The 17,716-nt window shown below is 40.3% G+C and overlaps 12 non-coding genes across 12 annotated transcripts; 9 read left to right on the plus strand and 3 right to left on the minus strand.

The window, feature by feature from the left end:
• The first annotated feature begins 3,687 nt into the window (after nt 1-3,687).
• Nucleotides 3,688-3,760, plus strand: Trnar-acg (transfer RNA arginine (anticodon ACG)). Its single transcript has one exon. It is a non-coding gene; the product is annotated as a tRNA-Arg (tRNA).
• A 322-nt stretch (nt 3,761-4,082) lies between these two features.
• Nucleotides 4,083-4,274, plus strand: LOC130661148 (U2 spliceosomal RNA). The gene has a single exon (XR_008988343.1). It is a non-coding gene; the product is annotated as a U2 spliceosomal RNA (small nuclear RNA).
• A 185-nt stretch (nt 4,275-4,459) lies between these two features.
• LOC130660104 (U1 spliceosomal RNA) lies at nt 4,460-4,624 on the plus strand. The gene has a single exon (XR_008987306.1). It is a non-coding gene; the product is annotated as a U1 spliceosomal RNA (small nuclear RNA).
• A 328-nt stretch (nt 4,625-4,952) lies between these two features.
• LOC130658141 (5S ribosomal RNA) lies at nt 4,953-5,071 on the minus strand. Its single transcript, XR_008985358.1, has one exon. It is a non-coding gene; the product is annotated as a 5S ribosomal RNA (ribosomal RNA).
• Nucleotides 5,072-9,541: 4,470 nt separating this feature from the next.
• Nucleotides 9,542-9,614, plus strand: Trnar-acg (transfer RNA arginine (anticodon ACG)). Its single transcript has one exon. It is a non-coding gene; the product is annotated as a tRNA-Arg (tRNA).
• Nucleotides 9,615-9,936: 322 nt separating this feature from the next.
• On the plus strand, nt 9,937-10,128 carry LOC130661149 (U2 spliceosomal RNA). Its single transcript, XR_008988344.1, has one exon. It is a non-coding gene; the product is annotated as a U2 spliceosomal RNA (small nuclear RNA).
• A 185-nt stretch (nt 10,129-10,313) lies between these two features.
• On the plus strand, nt 10,314-10,478 carry LOC130660105 (U1 spliceosomal RNA). Its single transcript, XR_008987307.1, has one exon. It is a non-coding gene; the product is annotated as a U1 spliceosomal RNA (small nuclear RNA).
• A 328-nt stretch (nt 10,479-10,806) lies between these two features.
• LOC130658144 (5S ribosomal RNA) lies at nt 10,807-10,925 on the minus strand. The gene has a single exon (XR_008985360.1). It is a non-coding gene; the product is annotated as a 5S ribosomal RNA (ribosomal RNA).
• A 4,468-nt stretch (nt 10,926-15,393) lies between these two features.
• Nucleotides 15,394-15,466, plus strand: Trnar-acg (transfer RNA arginine (anticodon ACG)). The gene has a single exon. It is a non-coding gene; the product is annotated as a tRNA-Arg (tRNA).
• A 322-nt stretch (nt 15,467-15,788) lies between these two features.
• LOC130661150 (U2 spliceosomal RNA) lies at nt 15,789-15,980 on the plus strand. The gene has a single exon (XR_008988345.1). It is a non-coding gene; the product is annotated as a U2 spliceosomal RNA (small nuclear RNA).
• A 185-nt stretch (nt 15,981-16,165) lies between these two features.
• On the plus strand, nt 16,166-16,330 carry LOC130660106 (U1 spliceosomal RNA). Its single transcript, XR_008987308.1, has one exon. It is a non-coding gene; the product is annotated as a U1 spliceosomal RNA (small nuclear RNA).
• A 328-nt stretch (nt 16,331-16,658) lies between these two features.
• Nucleotides 16,659-16,777, minus strand: LOC130658145 (5S ribosomal RNA). The gene has a single exon (XR_008985361.1). It is a non-coding gene; the product is annotated as a 5S ribosomal RNA (ribosomal RNA).
• Between the last annotated feature and the right edge of the window lie 939 nt (nt 16,778-17,716).

Consider the following 17,716-nt stretch of genomic DNA (forward strand, 5'->3'; position numbering starts at 1 on the left):
CGATTTTTTTACTTATAAACAAAAAGTTTTGACTTGCAGTTTAATGCTTATTTACAAGTTAAGTAGCAAAAATTTTTAACCATGTCTGACGCAGCAGCTAAAGGAGGAAAACAGGCACCTAAAGTAGCCAAGAAAGGTGAAAAAAGAGCCGGCAAAAAAGGAGGAAAGATTGGTGGAACTGGTGAAAAGAAACGCAAGAGAAAGAGAAAGGAAAGTTATGCTATTTACATCTACAATGTTTTGAAACAAGTTCACCCAGATGTCGGAGTTTCAAGCAAAGCTATGAGCATCATGAACTCATTTGTCAACGACATCTTTGAGCGCATTGCTTCCGAAGCTTCGCGTTTGGCTCTTCAAAACAAAAAGTCGACCATCTCTTCTCGTGAAATTCAAACCGCAGTACGTCTTCTCTTGCCTGGAGAACTTGCAAAACACGCAGTCAGTGAAGGAACAAAAGCCGTCACAAAATACACAAGCAGCAAGTAAACCAACGTCTACCAAACACAAACGGTCTTTTTTAAGACCACACATCTTTAAAAAAACATTTACTTGGCGTCACTACAAGTTAACCGAAGTTAATAAAACTTCTAAATAATGTGCTTAAGAACACTAGCCTACATTTAAAATACTTCCCCATGTGTGTGTGGATTAGCTTCACTTTTCATACGTATTATTAGCTGTACTTGCAGAAAAGACAAGTACATTGATCCATGTTATTGCTTACATTTAACTTAACCCAGCTTTTCACGGAAACACTCCCAGGCAAATTAACCCTACAAAGTATTTCTAAATTTTTTTTGTGTCATATATGACATAGTATCGTATAGCAATAAATGTAACTGTGACAAGACTTTACACATTGTGTAATTTGGAAGCGTGCACAAAGTAATGTTTTAAAAGATTTGTGGCTATAAAAATAGCCGTTTTTGTTGAGCAATGACAACGCTTAACCTCCGAATCCGTAAAGAGTTCTTCCTTGACGTTTTAAGGCATAAACAACATCCATAGCGGTAACGGTCTTGCGTTTAGCGTGCTCTGTGTAGGTTACAGCATCACGAATAACATTCTCTAAGAAAACCTTCAGTACACCTCTGGTTTCCTCATAGATAAGGCCAGAGATACGTTTGACACCACCTCGTCGAGCAAGACGCCGAATAGCAGGTTTTGTGATTCCCTGAATGTTATCACGAAGAATTTTTCGGTGACGTTTAGCACCTCCTTTTCCCAATCCTTTACCTCCTTTTCCGCGTCCAGACATATTGATATAGTTGCGTACAGAACGAGTACAAAAACAACGTTTGAGTTAACAGAATTCAGACAGCTTTAAAAAGAGGCCATAAAATTACCTACTGCTCGTGGAAACACCCTAATTAACCAATAGAGTTGCGTCATTACAAAATGTTCCGAACATTTTGTACATTTTTTTAAGTAAAACTGTAGTTTTTTTAAAAATTCGTGGTCTTAATGTTTCAGTAAGGCAATAAATTTGGCATCGTTGGAATTCGCCAAACCTTCTGCTACTTACTAAAAAAAAAAAAAGTCAAAAGCTTTTGTGTATCAGAAGATACAGCCGTTTTCCCGTAGCCAAAAAACACAGATTTTATAAAAATGTTAAAGTAATGAGCGTAATGTCATTATGCAGCCAATCAGAAATTACTTTCTTAGCACCAATCAAATGGTTTGTTTTGAACCTTAGCTGTCAATCAATATGAGAAATAAAACTTTGGCGCGATAGTGCATTTTAGACCGTCTTGTGTATCCGTACTACATCGACTTCTTAAAATATGGCTCGTACAAAGCAAACTGCACGTAAATCTACTGGAGGAAAGGCTCCACGAAAACAACTCGCCACTAAAGCTGCGAGGAAAAGCGCACCAGCTACTGGAGGAGTGAAAAAACCACATCGTTACAGACCTGGTACAGTTGCTCTCAGAGAAATCAGAAGATACCAGAAGTCAACCGAGCTCTTGATCCGCAAGTTGCCTTTCCAGCGTCTTGTGCGAGAAATTGCTCAGGACTTCAAAACAGATCTGCGATTCCAGAGCACAGCCGTTATGGCTCTGCAAGAGGCTTCTGAAGCGTACCTTGTTGGCTTGTTCGAGGATACTAACTTGTGTGCCATTCACGCAAAACGAGTTACAATCATGCCTAAAGACATCCAGTTGGCAAGAAGAATTCGTGGGGAACGTGCCTAAGCATCTTACCAAACAAAAAACGGCTATTTTTATAGCCACACATCCATAAAAAATATTACGGCTAGCTTTTTATATCAAACTTTGTCCTGCTTTCTGTTTAAATTTTATGCTACATAAAAATTTTATGCTACATAAAGTTTGACAATGTTAAAAATATGAAGGGCAAGAAAAGTAAAAGCAAGAAAATAAGAAATTTAAAAACGAAAATACTTAAACTTAGGGAATCTAATCTTAAATTTACTCTTTTTTAACTGTTTAAGTGACTTAAACAAGTTTAACTTTGTACCAAGATAATGTTTTTTTGTAAATGTGTGGCTATAAAAATAGCCGTTTGTTAATGTAATAGCCAGATACACACAAATTATTTTTTTGCGGTCTTCTTTGCTGCCTTTTTGGGAGTCTTTTTGACCTTCTTTGCTGCAGGTTTTTTAGCAACAGGCTTCTTTGTGGGTTTCTTAGCTGCTGGTTTCTTAGCCGAGGCTTTCTTTGTGGCAGGCTTCTTTGCTGCTTTCTTTGGCGTGCTCTTCTTTGCTGGCTTCTTTTTTGGTGTACTTTTCTTTGCAGTAGGCTTCTTTGCCGTTGGCTTTTTTGCTGCGGCCTTTTTCTTAGGTTTTTCTTTTTTTACCTGACCTAGCTTGAATGATCCAGAAGCACCAGTGCCTTTAGTTTGAATCAAATCGCCTGATGTTACTCCTCGTTTAAGAGCCATTTTCAGATGATGATCTGAGTTTTCAGCAACTTTGTAATTTGCATGAATATATTTTGTAATAGCTTGGCGAGATGAACCACCGCGTTCCTTTAGGGTAGCGATAGCAGCCTTGATCATGTCCACATATTTAGGGTGATCAGCTGTCTTCTTTGCAGCAGGTTTCTTCTTGGGTGCGATTTTCTTTGGAGAAGCTGCTTCACTCATTTTTAATGTTTTCTTACAACAATCCAACGATAAACGATGCTTGTTATCACAGTAGAAGTATACTAAACATTACCGTGTAAATGAGATATAATTTAAGACGGTGCGAAGTATGCGGACGTAAAAGTACCACTCCCGGGAATTGATTTGGCGCGAAAACAGAAATGTGTGTTTCTGTACATCGTATAATGTCCGTTTTGGGTGCCGCGACTATGCGAAAGCATGTTAATTTTTATTTGTAGTACGACGCAATAGTCTGCAAGAGAAGCTGCTGGAGTTTGAGGTCTTCAGCATTACATCTAGTCTGTTAATTTGGGCTTCTTCCGCGCTCGTGTTAGGATTTTCATAAAGCGTTCTTTGGTTTGCGTTGCGTATGTCGGCCTACATCATCGACACGGCCTGTTTCCGGCTATTAGGAGCAATTCATATATTGGGCACTGCGTTTCGACTTTTTTATTAGACCACAGTAAAAAAATTCACTCACAGAAGTCCCTTTCTTTCATGGCTACAAACACGAAGAATTCTGTCGTAAGTAAAACGAATGCGCAAGCCAAAATGACGATGGGGCGAAGTCATAAGCATGGCCCTGTGGCCCAATGGATAAGGCATCTGACTACGAATCAGGGGATTCCAGGTTCGACTCCTGGCAGGGTCGCACTGTCGCATTTCGGCTGCATGGTCTACTGTGTAACGCGCGCGCACGTTCTGGCGTAATGCGTTGATAAACGGAATGTACGCAGACATATTGGAAAGTAATATCACGCACTTAGTATCGTCGCCTTTGTTAGCATTCATGTAAGTTACCATCCACTCGCTACAGTCGCTCTCCATCCTACGGCTAAATCAACAGCCGTGATTTTTACTATGTCGCCGTCCATCCGTACGCGGTGACAGTTGTAAGCTTTACAGTAACGTGACATGCTCCACAAGCAGTTACGGTGTGTGGACGATGCCTATCATGGCAACGCTTGTTCTTTATCGCTTCTCGGCCTAATGGCTAAGATCAAGTGTAGTATCTGTTCTTATCAGTTTAATATCTGGTAGGCCATTCTCTGAATGGTCAGTATATTAATCTGATTTTTGGCCTTGGGTCATGGAGGTGGATTCATTCACGCCGTGACCACGGGTTGCCTTGGTGTTGCACTATTACCGATGGCGGCCCACATAAGCAATAAAAGAATAATAGCAGTCCTCTTTCCGACGGCACTCTGCATAGTCTACGGCGGGAACAAAACGCGTACACTGGGGGAGAATACAGCCTATGCCCCGCGACACGGCAGTTTATAACACACTCAAGCCACAAGCATTAACAAACTTTGAAGGGTACCCTCATGCTACGGTGCAGTTCCAACTCATACTTACCTGACGGGGAAGTAAAGACTGATCAATGAGGGTTTTCTTCCAGAGTGAGGCTCTTGCATTGCACTACGCTTGGGCTGACCTCTGCGATTACTGCAAACGTCAGTAACTCGACCGTACAATTTCTGGTAGTGGGGGCCTGCGTCCGCGCTCGCCCCCTCCTTAAGTCAAAATGAATGAGCTTAGAAAAGTTGCGCGGCCAAATGTCGGTGGTGACTTAAACGCTAAGGTAAAACCTCGCTTGGCTGTTACGAAACGTGATTGCGATATAAGTCCTCGGAAGGCGGCGGAATTTTATTTTATTTGCCATTCCGTCAGGGTTATTGGATGATCGGCAATAGATCGAGTTTGTATGCATTTGAAAGCTCTTTTTTCTCGTACTATCACCTGAAAATGTCGTAGGAAAATGTCATAGGAAACACTTTCAACAACCGCCACGTTCCTTAATTGTTATAACAAGAAATATATCACAGCAAATGAAAATGAAAAGCCTACGACACCGGGAGTTCCCAGGCGGTCCCCCATCCAAGTACTATCCCGGCCCGACGATGCTTAACTTCCGTGATCAGACGAGAACGGGTGTGTTCATCGTGGTATGGCCGTAGACATTAGTAGGTGCAAATACGTGCAATTTATTTTGACGTTGTGATCAAATTTTTTTATTTAATTTCTTTGAGTTACTTAGGACAAGGCGTATGCATGGATTATCTATTAGACTTTAAGGTTATAGTTTTGTGAAAAAAACAATGTTTTTTTAAAGATGTGTGGCTATAAAAATAGCCGTTGTTTTCTGAGTGTAGCGGTTTACTTCTTCTGTCCTTTGTCGTTCTTCTTTGGGAGTAAGACAGCTTGAATGTTTGGCAAAACACCACCAGCTGCAATGGTTACACCGCTCAAAAGTTTGTTTAATTCTTCATCATTACGAACAGCCAATTGTAAATGTCTTGGAATAATCCTAGCTTTTTTGTTGTCTCTTGCTGCGTTACCAGCCAACTCCAATATCTCAGCAGATAAATATTCCAAGACGGCTGCTAAGTAAACTGGTGCTCCAGATCCAATTCGGTTAGCATAGTGCCCTCTACGAAGGAATCTATGCACTCTACCGACTGGAAATTGAAGTCCAGCTCTTGAGGATCTTGTCTTGGCTTTAGCCTTAGCTTTTCCACCTTTTCCACGTCCAGACATAACTGCGATTTGATTTGTAAGTTAATACAAAAACGTACGAATATTTAACGTAAGTGTTAACGAAATAAACTTTACTCGTTTTTTCATCATAAAAATAGGATCGAAATCATGTTTTTTTAACCAATCATAATTAAGTATTAAACAAAAGATTTTTTTTTTAACCAATTAAATTGCGTATCGGCGTTTTCGGATCGAATTCGATCCGATTTTTTTACTTATAAACAAAAAGTTTTGACTTGCAGTTTAATGCTTATTTACAAGTTAAGTAGCAAAAATTTTTAACCATGTCTGACGCAGCAGCTAAAGGAGGAAAACAGGCACCTAAAGTAGCCAAGAAAGGTGAAAAAAGAGCCGGCAAAAAAGGAGGAAAGATTGGTGGAACTGGTGAAAAGAAACGCAAGAGAAAGAGAAAGGAAAGTTATGCTATTTACATCTACAATGTTTTGAAACAAGTTCACCCAGATGTCGGAGTTTCAAGCAAAGCTATGAGCATCATGAACTCATTTGTCAACGACATCTTTGAGCGCATTGCTTCCGAAGCTTCGCGTTTGGCTCTTCAAAACAAAAAGTCGACCATCTCTTCTCGTGAAATTCAAACCGCAGTACGTCTTCTCTTGCCTGGAGAACTTGCAAAACACGCAGTCAGTGAAGGAACAAAAGCCGTCACAAAATACACAAGCAGCAAGTAAACCAACGTCTACCAAACACAAACGGTCTTTTTTAAGACCACACATCTTTAAAAAAACATTTACTTGGCGTCACTACAAGTTAACCGAAGTTAATAAAACTTCTAAATAATGTGCTTAAGAACACTAGCCTACATTTAAAATACTTCCCCATGTGTGTGTGGATTAGCTTCACTTTTCATACGTATTATTAGCTGTACTTGCAGAAAAGACAAGTACATTGATCCATGTTATTGCTTACATTTAACTTAACCCAGCTTTTCACGGAAACACTCCCAGGCAAATTAACCCTACAAAGTATTTCTAAATTTTTTTTGTGTCATATATGACATAGTATCGTATAGCAATAAATGTAACTGTGACAAGACTTTACACATTGTGTAATTTGGAAGCGTGCACAAAGTAATGTTTTAAAAGATTTGTGGCTATAAAAATAGCCGTTTTTGTTGAGCAATGACAACGCTTAACCTCCGAATCCGTAAAGAGTTCTTCCTTGACGTTTTAAGGCATAAACAACATCCATAGCGGTAACGGTCTTGCGTTTAGCGTGCTCTGTGTAGGTTACAGCATCACGAATAACATTCTCTAAGAAAACCTTCAGTACACCTCTGGTTTCCTCATAGATAAGGCCAGAGATACGTTTGACACCACCTCGTCGAGCAAGACGCCGAATAGCAGGTTTTGTGATTCCCTGAATGTTATCACGAAGAATTTTTCGGTGACGTTTAGCACCTCCTTTTCCCAATCCTTTACCTCCTTTTCCGCGTCCAGACATATTGATATAGTTGCGTACAGAACGAGTACAAAAACAACGTTTGAGTTAACAGAATTCAGACAGCTTTAAAAAGAGGCCATAAAATTACCTACTGCTCGTGGAAACACCCTAATTAACCAATAGAGTTGCGTCATTACAAAATGTTCCGAACATTTTGTACATTTTTTTAAGTAAAACTGTAGTTTTTTTAAAAATTCGTGGTCTTAATGTTTCAGTAAGGCAATAAATTTGGCATCGTTGGAATTCGCCAAACCTTCTGCTACTTACTAAAAAAAAAAAAAAGTCAAAAGCTTTTGTGTATCAGAAGATACAGCCGTTTTCCCCGTAGCCAAAAAACACAGATTTTATAAAAATGTTAAAGTAATGAGCGTAATGTCATTATGCAGCCAATCAGAAATTACTTTCTTAGCACCAATCAAATGGTTTGTTTTGAACCTTAGCTGTCAATCAATATGAGAAATAAAACTTTGGCGCGATAGTGCATTTTAGACCGTCTTGTGTATCCGTACTACATCGACTTCTTAAAATATGGCTCGTACAAAGCAAACTGCACGTAAATCTACTGGAGGAAAGGCTCCACGAAAACAACTCGCCACTAAAGCTGCGAGGAAAAGCGCACCAGCTACTGGAGGAGTGAAAAAACCACATCGTTACAGACCTGGTACAGTTGCTCTCAGAGAAATCAGAAGATACCAGAAGTCAACCGAGCTCTTGATCCGCAAGTTGCCTTTCCAGCGTCTTGTGCGAGAAATTGCTCAGGACTTCAAAACAGATCTGCGATTCCAGAGCACAGCCGTTATGGCTCTGCAAGAGGCTTCTGAAGCGTACCTTGTTGGCTTGTTCGAGGATACTAACTTGTGTGCCATTCACGCAAAACGAGTTACAATCATGCCTAAAGACATCCAGTTGGCAAGAAGAATTCGTGGGGAACGTGCCTAAGCATCTTACCAAACAAAAAACGGCTATTTTTATAGCCACACATCCATAAAAAATATTACGGCTAGCTTTTTATATCAAACTTTGTCCTGCTTTCTGTTTAAATTTTATGCTACATAAAAATTTTATGCTACATAAAGTTTGACAATGTTAAAAATATGAAGGGCAAGAAAAGTAAAAGCAAGAAAATAAGAAATTTAAAAACGAAAATACTTAAACTTAGGGAATCTAATCTTAAATTTACTCTTTTTTAACTGTTTAAGTGACTTAAACAAGTTTAACTTTGTACCAAGATAATGTTTTTTTGTAAATGTGTGGCTATAAAAATAGCCGTTTGTTAATGTAATAGCCAGATACACACAAATTATTTTTTTGCGGTCTTCTTTGCTGCCTTTTTGGGAGTCTTTTTGACCTTCTTTGCTGCAGGTTTTTTAGCAACAGGCTTCTTTGTGGGTTTCTTAGCTGCTGGTTTCTTAGCCGAGGCTTTCTTTGTGGCAGGCTTCTTTGCTGCTTTCTTTGGCGTGCTCTTCTTTGCTGGCTTCTTTTTTGGTGTACTTTTCTTTGCAGTAGGCTTCTTTGCCGTTGGCTTTTTTGCTGCGGCCTTTTTCTTAGGTTTTTCTTTTTTTACCTGACCTAGCTTGAATGATCCAGAAGCACCAGTGCCTTTAGTTTGAATCAAATCGCCTGATGTTACTCCTCGTTTAAGAGCCATTTTCAGATGATGATCTGAGTTTTCAGCAACTTTGTAATTTGCATGAATATATTTTGTAATAGCTTGGCGAGATGAACCACCGCGTTCCTTTAGGGTAGCGATAGCAGCCTTGATCATGTCCACATATTTAGGGTGATCAGCTGTCTTCTTTGCAGCAGGTTTCTTCTTGGGTGCGATTTTCTTTGGAGAAGCTGCTTCACTCATTTTTAATGTTTTCTTACAACAATCCAACGATAAACGATGCTTGTTATCACAGTAGAAGTATACTAAACATTACCGTGTAAATGAGATATAATTTAAGACGGTGCGAAGTATGCGGACGTAAAAGTACCACTCCCGGGAATTGATTTGGCGCGAAAACAGAAATGTGTGTTTCTGTACATCGTATAATGTCCGTTTTGGGTGCCGCGACTATGCGAAAGCATGTTAATTTTTATTTGTAGTACGACGCAATAGTCTGCAAGAGAAGCTGCTGGAGTTTGAGGTCTTCAGCATTACATCTAGTCTGTTAATTTGGGCTTCTTCCGCGCTCGTGTTAGGATTTTCATAAAGCGTTCTTTGGTTTGCGTTGCGTATGTCGGCCTACATCATCGACACGGCCTGTTTCCGGCTATTAGGAGCAATTCATATATTGGGCACTGCGTTTCGACTTTTTTATTAGACCACAGTAAAAAAATTCACTCACAGAAGTCCCTTTCTTTCATGGCTACAAACACGAAGAATTCTGTCGTAAGTAAAACGAATGCGCAAGCCAAAATGACGATGGGGCGAAGTCATAAGCATGGCCCTGTGGCCCAATGGATAAGGCATCTGACTACGAATCAGGGGATTCCAGGTTCGACTCCTGGCAGGGTCGCACTGTCGCATTTCGGCTGCATGGTCTACTGTGTAACGCGCGCGCACGTTCTGGCGTAATGCGTTGATAAACGGAATGTACGCAGACATATTGGAAAGTAATATCACGCACTTAGTATCGTCGCCTTTGTTAGCATTCATGTAAGTTACCATCCACTCGCTACAGTCGCTCTCCATCCTACGGCTAAATCAACAGCCGTGATTTTTACTATGTCGCCGTCCATCCGTACGCGGTGACAGTTGTAAGCTTTACAGTAACGTGACATGCTCCACAAGCAGTTACGGTGTGTGGACGATGCCTATCATGGCAACGCTTGTTCTTTATCGCTTCTCGGCCTAATGGCTAAGATCAAGTGTAGTATCTGTTCTTATCAGTTTAATATCTGGTAGGCCATTCTCTGAATGGTCAGTATATTAATCTGATTTTTGGCCTTGGGTCATGGAGGTGGATTCATTCACGCCGTGACCACGGGTTGCCTTGGTGTTGCACTATTACCGATGGCGGCCCACATAAGCAATAAAAGAATAATAGCAGTCCTCTTTCCGACGGCACTCTGCATAGTCTACGGCGGGAACAAAACGCGTACACTGGGGGAGAATACAGCCTATGCCCCGCGACACGGCAGTTTATAACACACTCAAGCCACAAGCATTAACAAACTTTGAAGGGTACCCTCATGCTACGGTGCAGTTCCAACTCATACTTACCTGACGGGGAAGTAAAGACTGATCAATGAGGGTTTTCTTCCAGAGTGAGGCTCTTGCATTGCACTACGCTTGGGCTGACCTCTGCGATTACTGCAAACGTCAGTAACTCGACCGTACAATTTCTGGTAGTGGGGGCCTGCGTCCGCGCTCGCCCCCTCCTTAAGTCAAAATGAATGAGCTTAGAAAAGTTGCGCGGCCAAATGTCGGTGGTGACTTAAACGCTAAGGTAAAACCTCGCTTGGCTGTTACGAAACGTGATTGCGATATAAGTCCTCGGAAGGCGGCGGAATTTTATTTTATTTGCCATTCCGTCAGGGTTATTGGATGATCGGCAATAGATCGAGTTTGTATGCATTTGAAAGCTCTTTTTTCTCGTACTATCACCTGAAAATGTCGTAGGAAAATGTCATAGGAAACACTTTCAACAACCGCCACGTTCCTTAATTGTTATAACAAGAAATATATCACAGCAAATGAAAATGAAAAGCCTACGACACCGGGAGTTCCCAGGCGGTCCCCCATCCAAGTACTATCCCGGCCCGACGATGCTTAACTTCCGTGATCAGACGAGAACGGGTGTGTTCATCGTGGTATGGCCGTAGACATTAGTAGGTGCAAATACGTGCAATTTATTTTGACGTTGTGATCAAATTTTTTTATTTAATTTCTTTGAGTTACTTAGGACAAGGCGTATGCATGGATTATCTATTAGACTTTAAGGTTATAGTTTTGTGAAAAAAACAATGTTTTTTTAAAGATGTGTGGCTATAAAAATAGCCGTTGTTTTCTGAGTGTAGCGGTTTACTTCTTCTGTCCTTTGTCGTTCTTCTTTGGGAGTAAGACAGCTTGAATGTTTGGCAAAACACCACCAGCTGCAATGGTTACACCGCTCAAAAGTTTGTTTAATTCTTCATCATTACGAACAGCCAATTGTAAATGTCTTGGAATAATCCTAGCTTTTTTGTTGTCTCTTGCTGCGTTACCAGCCAACTCCAATATCTCAGCAGATAAATATTCCAAGACGGCTGCTAAGTAAACTGGTGCTCCAGATCCAATTCGGTTAGCATAGTGCCCTCTACGAAGGAATCTATGCACTCTACCGACTGGAAATTGAAGTCCAGCTCTTGAGGATCTTGTCTTGGCTTTAGCCTTAGCTTTTCCACCTTTTCCACGTCCAGACATAACTGCGATTTGATTTGTAAGTTAATACAAAAACGTACGAATATTTAACGTAAGTGTTAACGAAATAAACTTTACTCGTTTTTTCATCATAAAAATAGGATCGAAATCATGTTTTTTTAACCAATCATAATTAAGTATTAAACAAAAGATTTTTTTTTTAACCAATTAAATTGCGTATCGGCGTTTTCGGATCGAATTCGATCCGATTTTTTTACTTATAAACAAAAAGTTTTGACTTGCAGTTTAATGCTTATTTACAAGTTAAGTAGCAAAAATTTTTAACCATGTCTGACGCAGCAGCTAAAGGAGGAAAACAGGCACCTAAAGTAGCCAAGAAAGGTGAAAAAAGAGCCGGCAAAAAAGGAGGAAAGATTGGTGGAACTGGTGAAAAGAAACGCAAGAGAAAGAGAAAGGAAAGTTATGCTATTTACATCTACAATGTTTTGAAACAAGTTCACCCAGATGTCGGAGTTTCAAGCAAAGCTATGAGCATCATGAACTCATTTGTCAACGACATCTTTGAGCGCATTGCTTCCGAAGCTTCGCGTTTGGCTCTTCAAAACAAAAAGTCGACCATCTCTTCTCGTGAAATTCAAACCGCAGTACGTCTTCTCTTGCCTGGAGAACTTGCAAAACACGCAGTCAGTGAAGGAACAAAAGCCGTCACAAAATACACAAGCAGCAAGTAAACCAACGTCTACCAAACACAAACGGTCTTTTTTAAGACCACACATCTTTAAAAAAACATTTACTTGGCGTCACTACAAGTTAACCGAAGTTAATAAAACTTCTAAATAATGTGCTTAAGAACACTAGCCTACATTTAAAATACTTCCCCATGTGTGTGTGGATTAGCTTCACTTTTCATACGTATTATTAGCTGTACTTGCAGAAAAGACAAGTACATTGATCCATGTTATTGCTTACATTTAACTTAACCCAGCTTTTCACGGAAACACTCCCAGGCAAATTAACCCTACAAAGTATTTCTAAATTTTTTTTGTGTCATATATGACATAGTATCGTATAGCAATAAATGTAACTGTGACAAGACTTTACACATTGTGTAATTTGGAAGCGTGCACAAGGTAATGTTTTAAAAGATTTGTGGCTATAAAAATAGCCGTTTTTGTTGAGCAATGACAACGCTTAACCTCCGAATCCGTAAAGAGTTCTTCCTTGACGTTTTAAGGCATAAACAACATCCATAGCGGTAACGGTCTTGCGTTTAGCGTGCTCTGTGTAGGTTACAGCATCACGAATAACATTCTCTAAGAAAACCTTCAGTACACCTCTGGTTTCCTCATAGATAAGGCCAGAGATACGTTTGACACCACCTCGTCGAGCAAGACGCCGAATAGCAGGTTTTGTGATTCCCTGAATGTTATCACGAAGAATTTTTCGGTGACGTTTAGCACCTCCTTTTCCCAATCCTTTACCTCCTTTTCCGCGTCCAGACATATTGATATAGTTGCGTACAGAACGAGTACAAAAACAACGTTTGAGTTAACAGAATTCAGACAGCTTTAAAAAGAGGCCATAAAATTACCTACTGCTCGTGGAAACACCCTAATTAACCAATAGAGTTGCGTCATTACAAAATGTTCCGAACATTTTGTACATTTTTTTAAGTAAAACTGTAGTTTTTTTAAAAATTCGTGGTCTTAATGTTTCAGTAAGGCAATAAATTTGGCATCGTTGGAATTCGCCAAACCTTCTGCTACTTACTAAAAAAAAAAAAAGTCAAAAGCTTTTGTGTATCAGAAGATACAGCCGTTTTCCCGTAGCCAAAAAACACAGATTTTATAAAAATGTTAAAGTAATGAGCGTAATGTCATTATGCAGCCAATCAGAAATTACTTTCTTAGCACCAATCAAATGGTTTGTTTTGAACCTTAGCTGTCAATCAATATGAGAAATAAAACTTTGGCGCGATAGTGCATTTTAGACCGTCTTGTGTATCCGTACTACATCGACTTCTTAAAATATGGCTCGTACAAAGCAAACTGCACGTAAATCTACTGGAGGAAAGGCTCCACGAAAACAACTCGCCACTAAAGCTGCGAGGAAAAGCGCACCAGCTACTGGAGGAGTGAAAAAACCACATCGTTACAGACCTGGTACAGTTGCTCTCAGAGAAATCAGAAGATACCAGAAGTCAACCGAGCTCTTGATCCGCAAGTTGCCTTTCCAGCGTCTTGTGCGAGAAATTGCTCAGGACTTCAAAACAGATCTGCGATTCCAGAGCACAGCCGTTATGGCTCTGCAAGAGGCTTCTGAAGCGTACCTTGTTGGCTTGTTCGAGGATACTAACTTGTGTGCCATTCACGCAAAACGAGTTACAATCATGCCTAAAGACATCCAGTTGGCAAGAAGAATTCGTGGGGAACGTGCCTAAGCATCTTACCAAACAAAAAACGGCTATTTTTATAGCCACACATCCATAAAAAATATTACGGCTAGCTTTTTATATCAAACTTTGTCCTGCTTTCTGTTTAAATTTTATGCTACATAAAAATTTTATGCTACATAAAGTTTGACAATGTTAAAAATATGAAGGGCAAGAAAAGTAAAAGCAAGAAAATAAGAAATTTAAAAACGAAAATACTTAAACTTAGGGAATCTAATCTTAAATTTACTCTTTTTTAACTGTTTAAGTGACTTAAACAAGTTTAACTTTGTACCAAGATAATGTTTTTTTGTAAATGTGTGGCTATAAAAATAGCCGTTTGTTAATGTAATAGCCAGATACACACAAATTATTTTTTTGCGGTCTTCTTTGCTGCCTTTTTGGGAGTCTTTTTGACCTTCTTTGCTGCAGGTTTTTTAGCAACAGGCTTCTTTGTGGGTTTCTTAGCTGCTGGTTTCTTAGCCGAGGCTTTCTTTGTGGCAGGCTTCTTTGCTGCTTTCTTTGGCGTGCTCTTCTTTGCTGGCTTCTTTTTTGGTGTACTTTTCTTTGCAGTAGGCTTCTTTGCCGTTGGCTTTTTTGCTGCGGCCTTTTTCTTAGGTTTTTCTTTTTTTACCTGACCTAGCTTGAATGATCCAGAAGCACCAGTGCCTTTAGTTTGAATCAAATCGCCTGATGTTACTCCTCGTTTAAGAGCCATTTTCAGATGATGATCTGAGTTTTCAGCAACTTTGTAATTTGCATGAATATATTTTGTAATAGCTTGGCGAGATGAACCACCGCGTTCCTTTAGGGTAGCGATAGCAGCCTTGATCATGTCCACATATTTAGGGTGATCAGCTGTCTTCTTTGCAGCAGGTTTCTTCTTGGGTGCGATTTTCTTTGGAGAAGCTGCTTCACTCATTTTTAATGTTTTCTTACAACAATCCAACGATAAACGATGCTTGTTATCACAGTAGAAGTATACTAAACATTACCGTGTAAATGAGATATAATTTAAGACGGTGCGAAGTATGCGGACGTAAAAGTACCACTCCCGGGAATTGATTTGGCGCGAAAACAGAAATGTGTGTTTCTGTACATCGTATAATGTCCGTTTTGGGTGCCGCGACTATGCGAAAGCATGTTAATTTTTATTTGTAGTACGACGCAATAGTCTGCAAGAGAAGCTGCTGGAGTTTGAGGTCTTCAGCATTACATCTAGTCTGTTAATTTGGGCTTCTTCCGCGCTCGTGTTAGGATTTTCATAAAGCGTTCTTTGGTTTGCGTTGCGTATGTCGGCCTACATCATCGACACGGCCTGTTTCCGGCTATTAGGAGCAATTCATATATTGGGCACTGCGTTTCGACTTTTTTATTAGACCACAGTAAAAAAATTCACTCACAGAAGTCCCTTTCTTTCATGGCTACAAACACGAAGAATTCTGTCGTAAGTAAAACGAATGCGCAAGCCAAAATGACGATGGGGCGAAGTCATAAGCATGGCCCTGTGGCCCAATGGATAAGGCATCTGACTACGAATCAGGGGATTCCAGGTTCGACTCCTGGCAGGGTCGCACTGTCGCATTTCGGCTGCATGGTCTACTGTGTAACGCGCGCGCACGTTCTGGCGTAATGCGTTGATAAACGGAATGTACGCAGACATATTGGAAAGTAATATCACGCACTTAGTATCGTCGCCTTTGTTAGCATTCATGTAAGTTACCATCCACTCGCTACAGTCGCTCTCCATCCTACGGCTAAATCAACAGCCGTGATTTTTACTATGTCGCCGTCCATCCGTACGCGGTGACAGTTGTAAGCTTTACAGTAACGTGACATGCTCCACAAGCAGTTACGGTGTGTGGACGATGCCTATCATGGCAACGCTTGTTCTTTATCGCTTCTCGGCCTAATGGCTAAGATCAAGTGTAGTATCTGTTCTTATCAGTTTAATATCTGGTAGGCCATTCTCTGAATGGTCAGTATATTAATCTGATTTTTGGCCTTGGGTCATGGAGGTGGATTCATTCACGCCGTGACCACGGGTTGCCTTGGTGTTGCACTATTACCGATGGCGGCCCACATAAGCAATAAAAGAATAATAGCAGTCCTCTTTCCGACGGCACTCTGCATAGTCTACGGCGGGAACAAAACGCGTACACTGGGGGAGAATACAGCCTATGCCCCGCGACACGGCAGTTTATAACACACTCAAGCCACAAGCATTAACAAACTTTGAAGGGTACCCTCATGCTACGGTGCAGTTCCAACTCATACTTACCTGACGGGGAAGTAAAGACTGATCAATGAGGGTTTTCTTCCAGAGTGAGGCTCTTGCATTGCACTACGCTTGGGCTGACCTCTGCGATTACTGCAAACGTCAGTAACTCGACCGTACAATTTCTGGTAGTGGGGGCCTGCGTCCGCGCTCGCCCCCTCCTTAAGTCAAAATGAATGAGCTTAGAAAAGTTGCGCGGCCAAATGTCGGTGGTGACTTAAACGCTAAGGTAAAACCTCGCTTGGCTGTTACGAAACGTGATTGCGATATAAGTCCTCGGAAGGCGGCGGAATTTTATTTTATTTGCCATTCCGTCAGGGTTATTGGATGATCGGCAATAGATCGAGTTTGTATGCATTTGAAAGCTCTTTTTTCTCGTACTATCACCTGAAAATGTCGTAGGAAAATGTCATAGGAAACACTTTCAACAACCGCCACGTTCCTTAATTGTTATAACAAGAAATATATCACAGCAAATGAAAATGAAAAGCCTACGACACCGGGAGTTCCCAGGCGGTCCCCCATCCAAGTACTATCCCGGCCCGACGATGCTTAACTTCCGTGATCAGACGAGAACGGGTGTGTTCATCGTGGTATGGCCGTAGACATTAGTAGGTGCAAATACGTGCAATTTATTTTGACGTTGTGATCAAATTTTTTTATTTAATTTCTTTGAGTTACTTAGGACAAGGCGTATGCATGGATTATCTATTAGACTTTAAGGTTATAGTTTTGTGAAAAAAACAATGTTTTTTTAAAGATGTGTGGCTATAAAAATAGCCGTTGTTTTCTGAGTGTAGCGGTTTACTTCTTCTGTCCTTTGTCGTTCTTCTTTGGGAGTAAGACAGCTTGAATGTTTGGCAAAACACCACCAGCTGCAATGGTTACACCGCTCAAAAGTTTGTTTAATTCTTCATCATTACGAACAGCCAATTGTAAATGTCTTGGAATAATCCTAGCTTTTTTGTTGTCTCTTGCTGCGTTACCAGCCAACTCCAATATCTCAGCAGATAAATATTCCAAGACGGCTGCTAAGTAAACTGGTGCTCCAGATCCAATTCGGTTAGCATAGTGCCCTCTACGAAGGAATCTATGCACTCTACCGACTGGAAATTGAAGTCCAGCTCTTGAGGATCTTGTCTTGGCTTTAGCCTTAGCTTTTCCACCTTTTCCACGTCCAGACATAACTGCGATTTGATTTGTAAGTTAATACAAAAACGTACGAATATTTAACGTAAGTGTTAACGAAATAAACTTTACTCGTTTTTTCATCATAAAAATAGGATCGAAATCATGTTTTTTTAACCAATCATAATTAAGTATTAAACAAAAGATTTTTTTTTTAACCAATTAAATTGCGTATCGGCGTTTTCGGATCGAATTCGATCCGATTTTTTTACTTATAAACAAAAAGTTTTGACTTGCAGTTTAATGCTTATTTACAAGTTAAGTAGCAAAAATTTTTAACCATGTCTGACGCAGCAGCTAAAGGAGGAAAACAGGCACCTAAAGTAGCCAAGAAAGGTGAAAAAAGAGCCGGCAAAAA

The sequence above is a fragment of the Hydractinia symbiolongicarpus genome, chromosome 9 (assembly GCF_029227915.1).
Source record: "Hydractinia symbiolongicarpus strain clone_291-10 chromosome 9, HSymV2.1, whole genome shotgun sequence".
Taxonomy (NCBI): Eukaryota; Metazoa; Cnidaria; class Hydrozoa; order Anthoathecata; family Hydractiniidae; genus Hydractinia; species Hydractinia symbiolongicarpus.